Below are 10,709 nucleotides of genomic sequence, written 5' to 3' on the forward strand. Positions count from 1 at the left end.
AGAGAGAGAGAGAGAGAGAGAGAGAGAGAGAGAGAGAGAGAGAGACAAGGGTCCCACCATCCCAGGGCATGTTCACTGTCTCCCACTAAGCTCCACTTCCTAAAGGTTCCATTAGCTCAGAGTAACACCAGAGTCCTGCAACCAAACCTCAGGACATGGAATTTGCAGGATCTTTCGGACTCAAACAGGGGTCCAGTCAAAAGCTGTGTGAACTAGATCGTTTGTTCACGCTCATTTTACCCTGTCACCTCAGCCTATGCTGTTAAGACGACCAGTCCCATCGCCAGTCACTTGAAAGTTCAATGCTCACAATGGCAAACGCTAGGTGCTCTTTTTTTCTTTAATTGACAGTGTATGGAATGGATAAAAATCAATTTCAATCTCTATCCTAAGACAGTCAACTTGGCTGGAGGGAAATAGATGAATTTTTTTGTGATACTTGACCAGAATATGAGTCTCCCCTGTCCAACCCCAAGATCTGGCCAAGACCCTAATTAGTACTCACCAGGCCTCTACTTTCACTTTTAACGTGAGGACAAAATATTACGTTAGGAGGAGGGTGCCCGCCCAGGGATAAAAAGAAACTCAATACAGACCGCGAATATCACCCTGCCTGGCACATGTGGGTTTTCTCTCAAGTCAAAGACAAGGACCAGCGTAAATCCATACCCCTTACAATAGCAGGTAACCATGCCGTCACAGTCCTTCTGCGTTACATGGGCTGCAGAGGGACTCGGTGAGGTGACCAGAGAGAATTCTGGGAAATGATGTCTGAGATAGCGCAGGTTTGGGGAAGTGGAACTGAGGAAGATACCACAGTCCAGAAAACTCCAAGCCCGTGTCCACAGGCAGGAAGGCGGAGCCCCACCTGCCGCAGAGGCTCATCCTGCTGTTTGCCCCTACAGCGGTGACAGCAACACATTCATGCCAAAATGTCCATCTGTCTTTCTGAAGAATCAGGAGATTCAACCCCAAACTGTCATTTTCTGGGGGGACTCAACGGCCATGGAGTGTTGTTCTTCTCCAGGGCCGAATCAGCCTCAGTATTTTACTCCTGAAAGCAGAACCGTGGCTTTCCATCTGCCTCCCCCCAGCTCAGCGCATTTATTTTCATGGTGTTCCTTTCCTGGCACCAAACCAAATGCCACGTGACTTGTAAGACCTCTCAAGCTGCCAGAGGGTGGGGCCAGTCCTCCTCTCAGAGGGACACTCCTTTGATGAGCAATATAGCTCACTTCTGGCTAGTATTCTGGTTGCTGGTTTTGAGAGAAAACAGAGTATGGCAAATGCCTTTGCTGACTACCTGTCCATGATCCTAGATGAAGAGGAGGCTTTTTGTCTCGGACTGTTTTCCTCCTAACACTGGATCTCAGCTGCTTGGTCTTTACTTGCCATTTTTGTCTCTTCAGAGCAGGTTTCCAGAGCAAAGCTAAGTTGGTTTTGCACTATAAATCCAGGTACGCTGAAGGTGTGTGTCTGTAGTTAGAAGGGTTCAAAAGCCTCAGGGGAAGGCACGTGCAGAGTAGGAGGGTTTTCTTTCAATCACAAGACCTATAAGAAAAGGCAGGAGGTCCAAGACAAACAAAACCAGTCACTTCTCTAGCTGCACAAGGAGAGATTCCTTCCCAGCCAGAACAGGCCATTACCAGAAGGCAAAAGTCACAGGAGCAGCCAGGTGTCTGTCAAAAGAGCCCTGCATACAAGGTATTCTATATTCTAGACCCACATCTTCAGTCACAGAAATTATAAGATAAATCTAGACAAAGCATTAAAATTGTTGCAATTGCAAGAAAAAAATGTGAAGTGCTTTATGGAAATTACTTTATGAGGAATAAAAAGCCTGCGCCTTGTCATGCTTAACAATGGAGGGTTATTGTTATCTTTTTAATAAGAGGGAAAACCACTTTGTGCCCATATGTGTATACATTTGCATCCTTATGGAAGAAATGAACTTAAATTATAGAAAGATGTTTATTAAAATTCATGGCAATTCTCGTGCCATTCTTTCTTTTTAATAACCAGCTACCTTGCTCTACGGTGTCCTCTGCCTGAGACAGATAAATGCATCTGGACTTCAGAGAGGTCAAAGGCGATGCTTCAGAGCACCCTCAGGGACTGGGCTGTATTTAGTCACTTATGTGTAAAAATCGATTTACTCGTTTAAGTACGTTTGAGTTTTTATGTTGAGTGCATCCCTGAATTGCAAATATATTACATAAGATCAAGACGAAAACAAGCACCTAAATACACATGAAAGGCGTGGATGATTGATGGTCCAACCTGAGTTGCTGTGAAACTCCATGTCTTCCTGCACCAGGGTCAGGGCCTCATCTTCCAGATGCAACCAGTATATAGAACAGAAGGTCCTTCCTAGCGATGGAGTTGTTCATTTGTTTGGAATAACAGGATAACCCAATTTTAATTAAGATAAAACCCCTCTTGTAGTATGATATTATTTCTTCTTATTATTTCTTTTTCGTTTTGCTTTGTGGCAAATACATTCTATTTTTTTTCTTCTGAATTTAAAGTAGGACCATGAAAGTATTCTTACAGGAATATAAATAATATCATACATACACTCAAATATTTATATGTTTCTTTTGGAGGGGGCCTTTAAGTCGGATGTTCCATAAAAGTAGACTAAATTAGCTACATTAGTATACCTATTACTTACTTAGTTTTTACTTATTTATTATCTATTTATTTATTTGCTTGTTTGTATATTAGCTTTTGCAATTATTTTCCCTAACCTAGAAAAAGCATGTATGCAGTTTTTTAAAAAACAAAAACAAAAAACAAAAAAAAAAAAAACGATTCTACCTCTTAGTCCTAGGTGTTGACATTCACACAAGAACATACTGTGTTTTTATCTACATCAGAATGAAATTATTAAATACTAAATGCTGGATCGTTGAAAAATACCACTAGATATTCCATTGGTTAAGTAAAAAGAGAATATATAAACTTCACCTAAAACAAACAAACATTCAGAGGAGTGAAAACAAAACAAACAAACAAACAGAAAGCCGATTGCCTTTTTCAAAGGACTCCAGCAGCTCCGGCCTTTGACGACTTCACCCATATGGAGAAACAAACCTCCAGCGACAGCCTGAATTTCCTGGGGTTTCCCTACACTGTGCTTTATACGCTAGCTGCATTAAATCTCCCTAATATGGCGTTGGTCTAGAGACTGAGCAGCAAGGGAGTGGGCCTAGCATGAGGGAGGTAAGAGCAGCCGCTGGCACCGGCCTTCTGAGGACTTACCGTGTTTGAGAAAGAAAACATTGTCAGGGTGGTGGCATGGCCCCCAGAGTAATAAAGTGGCTAGCCACCTGGAAGCAATTATGTGCATGGCCGAGATTATCCATCATGCTTTGCTCACTGTCTCTCTTGCAAAGACCTTTGTTTTTACACTCTCGGTAGCTAAATTTGGGGCTGAAAGGCTTATTTCACAACCGATGTTTTCCACCGAGACCCTTCCACTTACTGCCATTCCCACGTGAGGACCATCATTTGTTTGCACAGCCCCGCGACAAGCCTCAGAGCCCCTGTAATAATAAGTTGGTTACTAGGTCTGCACAAGCAGCTGCATCAATCACGAGCCTTCCTGGACAGAAACAAACGCCTTTTACCCACCGCCACTGCCACAACTTAAGAGAGCACCCAGGCTGCGACCCTTGAACGGAACTGTTTAAACGCCACTTGCCATGTAGGGCCTAATTTAATAATTCTCTAAATCAGATTATTGCACGTAAGCCGTGATTGTTAAGTTCCTTCTGACATTATTCACCGGGCCACTCTACTGCAGGGCATCAACTGAGTTGGTCCCTCCATGGCAAGGTCCTCCCTCCCACCCCCCAGGACATGGGATAGCAGGACTACAGAAAACAGTTGGGTATTCCAAGAATGTTTTAGAGAAGTGGTTCTCAACCTTCCTAGTGGTATGATCCTGTAATATAGGTCCTCATGTTATGGTGTTTCCCCCACCACCTCCACCACAAAATTATTTTCATTGCTACTTCATAACTGTGATTTTTTTTCTACTGTTGTGAACTGTAATATATAAATATCTGTATTTTCCAATGGTCTTAAGTAGCCCCTGTGAAAGGGTCACCAGGGACCAGAGATTGAGAACCACTGTCCTAGAGCCTTTGTAAACTTACCTCTTCAACGTCTCCCTAAATACTTGCCAAACGAACTGAATAGCATTCTGGTCGTGGTGAAGACTGTGACTTTCAGACAACATGCTGGGCCAGACACCCGTAGGCGCTTCTGTTAGGGAGTTTAAACATGGTCTGCTGGCTTCTTTAATGTGCTGCTTGCTAATGCTCCCATCATCAGTTTTACAAAAATCAAGGGAAGCCTAGGCTGTTTAGCAAAGGTGTTGGTCATGTTGGTTAACAAACACATTTTTTTGTTTTTTGTTTTTGTTTGTTTCCCGGTCTGGTCTTAGTGCCTACAAAGTTTCTCTGAAAGCTGTTGTTAGCTCCTATTCTAAGACATACTATAGAATGTTTTTTCTCTTAAAGCCCATCTAGGAACTCGCCTACGAACTACTGAGTTCATAGTTTATCATTTATTATATTTCTTACTACCTAGGTATAGCAGCTAGTATATGTCTATAATTCCAGCACTGGTAGAGGAGGCAGGATGATTGAATTTGAGGCCAATCTGGACTACAAAGAGAGGCCAAGTGTATTTAGGATAGACTAATTGGATTCAATGAACAATTTTTCTTTAGAAAAAAAAGAAACAAGCAATAAATAAATAAATAAATAAATAAATAAATAAGAGGAAATGAAGTTTGGAGAGGGACTTGGGGTACACCAGGGGAATAGGAAGGTGGAAGTCTAAGGTAAATATGATCGAAGCATGTTGTAGGCATGGATGAAACTCTGAATGTAAAGAACACATTACATTTAAAAAATCCAAATCAAAACAAAGCAAACCAGAGAAGCCCCTGCTGTACTGAGACACATTCAAACGCTCCGTGACTATGTCAGTTCCATGTCAGTTTGGTTCACATCATCATCAGAGAAGGCTGGAGTTTCCAAAGCACCTCAGCTCTCATTTGAACAAGCCGATGACGCCTCAAAGACCCCTTCTCCCTGCAAGACTGTATTCCAGTCCTGGTTTGAACACACAGTGATTTTTTCAGCCCTGAGTTTTCTCATATGTTTCAGAATCATATTCTTTTTATTATTGTCTGCTCAGTGTACAAAGGGATGGGTTTCAGAATGGCATTTTTGGTCTAGTATATGATGTACTTTGGCCATGCTCACCATCCCTGCTCCCCTCTCTTACTGCTTCTGGCCATCTCTATATTGTCTCTCTTCCACTTCCTGATGTGGTGTGTGTGTGTGTGTGTGTGTGTGTGTGTGTGTGTGTGTGTGTGTAAAACCTATGGAGAGAAAACATTCGGTATTTACCTTTCTATGTTTAATCTTATGTTACTTAATATGCTGTTCTATAATCCCATGCATTTTCTTGTATATGGCATATATTTGTTCTTCTTTGTGGTTGAGTAAAGCGTTATCTTCCACCTGCTGGACATTTATGCTGATTCCTGTCTTGGCTGTATTGCCACCCTAAGCATGGCTGTGCAGCTGACTCAGACTCCCTTGGGTATAATCCCAGGGTGGTATAGCTGAACTCATCCTCATCTGTTAAATAGCACTCTGCCAGTCTAGATGACTGTGGTGACAGCCTTTGTTCTTGGATAGTCTGGACTCTATTTCAGCCTTTCTCAGGGCAGATTCACCACAGAGAGCACAATGTAGCAAGCTGACAGGACCTTGGCAGCTGAGTCAATACGCCCCCTCCCGGGTTAATTCACCTGGCAGGCAGGCCACACGTTAGATAAGCCAGGCTTCTTAGACTCCATGGCGGTTGTGTAGATCTCGTACTTTATATTAATTACTGAACTGAAGTCCACTTATGGACTTTGCTAAGATTGAGAAACATTTCTGTGTTTAAACAAAAAACAATTCCTGACTCAACAGAGTGATCAGGTAAAACAGCCTTGGTTCAGTGCTGCATCCCAAGCCCATACTGATTGCTTAGAGATACAGTAGGACTTGTTTACTGATGTTTTCATAAGGTTGCCATGTGACCCTGAAGGATAAAAATCTCAAGAACACTGGCCTAACAAGCAGGGATTCCTTAAGGACAGGACAGCTGCGGATCATGTTCTAAGCCTTCACTGGTGTAGTCTCTTCCAGCTAAGCAGCACCGGGCTCATCCAGTTTTTAAAAATTATCCAAACCACTCCCCTCTACCTATGGGGAGTCAAAGCTGCAGAGATTTAGTCAAGCAAAATTATATCCAAATATAGCATTATGTATTTTAAACTCTATAATATCACCCACGTTCCTACACATGTCTGTCATCTGCAAGGGTGGGACAGTGAAGAACCAGATTCATGAACTTATCACCAAGAGACCACTTGGTTTCTTCAGAATTTGGTAAACAAGTCCCCAGACAGCAGCAGTGCTTCTAGGTTTTATTTAAAAGCCTTCAACATAAGGGTCCATAAACTCTGTGAAGTGTCTGGTTCTCAGATATGCTTCCCTCTGGACTGTGGCCTGTATCCTTCCAGTGGCCTCTTGTTCCTACCACAGAGGAGATGGAGAACAGCATGTGGCAGCAAACACAGAAACCTAGGATTGGATGTAAGATCAGTGTGGGTCGAGTATTGCTGTGATCAAAACCACTCCTAGATTCCCCGCTTTGTGCTCTGCGGTAGGATCAGAAGGACAGGCAATTTATCACCTGTGAATACTGGTGTAAACAACTTTAAGGCCGGCATATTTTTCATACCCTCTCTTGAAAACTGTCATCGCTGCTGTAGCGTGGCAAGGAAACCGTTGATCCATTTAAGAAACTGTCAGCAGGTGGACCCAGAAATGAGCAATGGAGGCTTTGGGAAGGTCTTAGGTGAGGAGACTCCTGCTGTCTGAACATGGCTTCTCATACAGACTAACAGGGAGCTGGGAGAACCCTGGGCACACTACAACTGGGAGCACTGAGTGTACCAGCAATAGGAGAGAGGGAGAGAGTCCCTTCAGGAAGAAACTTCTAGACATGCATTCCTAAGCTGTGACATATTTGAAATATAGTCAAATTCTCTGTTCCACAATTATAATTGACCACAGTAGGTCAGCATGTGGATTATAAATGTGCCAAAACTTTAAACTGAGTCTTGCATCTCCATGTTTTTCTTTTTCTAAAAATGTTTGCAACCCATTGCTTAGCATCATACACTGGATCTAAATCTTCATATTTTCCCTTTAATCCCCCATGCTATCCCTCTTAAAACCCGACAGCTCATCTAGAGGCTAGGACTTTGCAAATATTAATTATACACCATTTTCTTAGACCAGAAACATGTAGATTTGCCTTTCACGGAGAGAGACACGTGGGACGTGTAGCGCTCTGCTCTGCTTGCACCGATCAGCATAGCTGGCTCAGTAGCCACACGATGTGATCAGATAGAAAATCAGTCTCAACATTTAGCTACCAGGAACATTGACAGACAGAATCCCGGGACACTAATAAAATAAAGCCGTTATTTTAAACCTGTTTCTGAAATATGTGTTTGAGTAGTTGAGAACAGCTTCCCATCACCACAAGAAATGCTTGAAATAACCAACTTATGAATAAAAAAGGGTTATTTTCACTCATGCTTTAAAGCACTGGTTTGGAACCTGTAGGTCATGACATACCTAAGACCATCAGAAAACACAGATACTTACATTAAGACACGTAAAAGTAGAAAAATCAGAGTTATGAAGTAACAACAAAATAATTTTATGTCTTGGGGGTCGCCACCGCGTGAGGAACTGTATTAAGGGGAGTCACGGCACTAGGAAGGTTGAGAACCACTGCTCTACAGACTCCAGTCTACGGCTGGTACCCTGTCGATCTGGACCTGTGGAAGAGTAGCACCTCACAGAAGAAGCTCCTGATGGAACAAGCCATTCATCGTGTGGCAAATGAGCAGAAAGAAACTGAGGAAGGAACTGGTACCCCACTCAATAACATAACACTTCATGTCCCAAAGGTACCTCTTTTGAGGAGGAAACCTTTAACAATAACTGGGCTTTCTGAGAATATCACAAGTTCAAATTATAGCAATTAATCTTGTGCATTACAGGCTTGCCTTTTTAAAAAATGAGTTACAAACAAAAGCAGGTAGGATTTTAGTAACGAAGGATGTTATTAACTTTGCAGTTGCCCTTCCTTCACGATGTTCTTATAGGGTGTGTGTATTTAATAGTAGCTGCAACTAAATTTGACTAAAGTTAATGTGATAAGCAAAAGAATACTAATCCATCCGTGGGATAAAATAGTAAGTAACTGAAAGGTTAGACCCCTACATCTTGAAAGACGTTAAGCCTATTCATCAAATTCTCAGGGAGTCAAGAGCGCCCTAAAATTGGCATTCAGCTCGACTGACTGTATGAAACCGTTCATTCTTCACTACCTCTTTACTAACATAGCACAAACATTCACTAACAGCGAACAAATTCAGGCTTTTCTCTCATAAATGGCAGTCCCCATGAGGCCTGCAAAAGGAACAGAGCAAAGCAAAAAAGGAATACACCAACTTATATCCCTAGCTTAAGTTTCTCTACTCTGCTCCTGCTTTCTCTGGTTTTGCCAAACACTGCTTGTTTACAAAGCTGCAGTAAGTGATGTCCTGAGATTTACAGAAGAGATAACCTGAATGCTGGGAGTAAACAGAGTGCTAGAAACCAACCTTGTTGGCTGAGTCGCACAATGGAGTCCACGTTAAAAGGATGCATCGCCGTGGCTCAGTGCTAGCCTAGACGGGCGCACTTTTCACATGTGAACTGTCACATCTCCCAAGTTCTGGTTTTGTTCTTTTATGTGTTGTTTGGGGTTTAGCTGTTTACTTTGAGCTATCTGGCAACTGTACATGCAGTTACACACAGTTACATGTATGCAGTTACATGTACATACATGTTATGGCGGCTGTACATGCAGTGAAATACATGAAAGTAGACAAATTCAGGTCCCCATTACTACCACTGAAAATATTTATGTCGCTAATCCTTGGGTGTCAGAGTACAAATCCAACTTAAACCTAGCATGGACTCTCTATCAGATGTTCCCTTGAGCAGTTGGAGAAGTAATTGCTACGTGAAGGTGGCTAAATCTAAAGGACATTCCACCTATTCCTGTCACCTGTAGTCTTATAATGACCAATTATACCATTATAATGAAAAATTCCTTCTTTGAAAAGATCCTAAAAAATACTCATGTTTGAAGATGTTATGTCAGGGAAAGGAAGTATTATAGACTGTTGTAGCTGGTCAAGCACGTGACATGGATTAGCCAAAGGGGAGGATTTCGAGCTCAGCACGGCTCTGCTATGGTAGTCATAACAGCTAGCACCCGCCCCCAAAGCTCTTTAAATGGTCTGTGATGGGTTTGTTTGTTTGTTTGTTTTAGTGTATCTGGGATAATGTCAAACATTAACTTCCTTTTCTTAAATAGTAACACGGTTTTTACCTGTTATATGGAATTTCCGTAAAACATCACCATGGTGATCATTACAACACTCCTACACGGAAATTCAGAAAACCAAAGGAAATTTGCCCAAATCTCAAGACTCCATGTATCAGGGACACAACCTAGAAAGAAAACCCACTGAACACCGTTGCTGAACTTCTGCTACTGGCTCCTGAACCAAACATGACATGGAAAGTGTGAGTGTGCCCTCTCCAAACGCTAGGAGTACTGATATCCTTCTCCTCTTCTGAAGCAACCACCATCACGAAGCTGAAGACACACAATAAGAGCTAAAATCTTAAGAGCACATGCTAGGTTAAAACCAGGGCACGAGAAGGGCAGGAATAATAGGTATTAGGAATCTTCTAAGTTTATTTTCCTTGTCGAAACCAACAGCAATGGGCCCAGTGTTGAGACGTTAGATAATCCTTGTTACATCCCCTCTGGCCCCACAGGCTTCTATGCAGAGCCTGCATCAGCCTTTTCAAAGCTCCCTCTCAAAGTCACTGAGTTTATCCTTTCTGGTCTAGATGATGTGTTACACTCCATCCTTCCGAGGAACTAGTGACCCACTATGGGGGATAGGCAGAGGAAGAGGCAAGGAGTTAAACATCACTGCTTGGCTCTGAGACTTATCCCACCATTTTCTTAGCTCCTTAACAGTTCGTGCTGAGGATGCAGTCCAGGTAGGCGGTGGGTAACTCCTCAGAGTCAGTTGTCCTTTGGTGTAATTGTGTGGAGTGGCAAAGGTACCATTTTATAGTCTCCTAGCTTTTCAGGTTTCCTGGTTTTGCTGCATCTGTGTCCTGGAAAAGATGACCCTTCATTTTGGCTTAAACCTACTGTCCTAACCTGGAAGACCAGCCTTTCCCTTCATCTTGGTATACACTCTACTTTACATCATGGCCGACTGCTAAGATTGTTGCTAACCTCTGTCTTTAATTCTTTATTCCACTTTTCTAGGACAATCACCATTACATGGCAATGCTTCCAACATGTCTCGGGACCCAATGGTATGAGCTAGGACAAGCCGCTGTGTTTCTTCTGCTGTGAACTTAGCAATCTTTTCCTGCAAAAAAAGACTTGATCTTCACATTCTACAGGGAGTAGGTTTTTTTTCTACTTTCTCTCTCTCTCTCTCTCTCTCTCTCTCTCTCTCTCTCTCTCTCTCT

Source organism: Grammomys surdaster, unplaced genomic scaffold (genome assembly GCF_004785775.1).
Source record: "Grammomys surdaster isolate TR1022 unplaced genomic scaffold, NIH_TR_1.0 125878, whole genome shotgun sequence".
NCBI classification, from domain to species: domain Eukaryota; kingdom Metazoa; phylum Chordata; class Mammalia; order Rodentia; family Muridae; genus Grammomys; species Grammomys surdaster.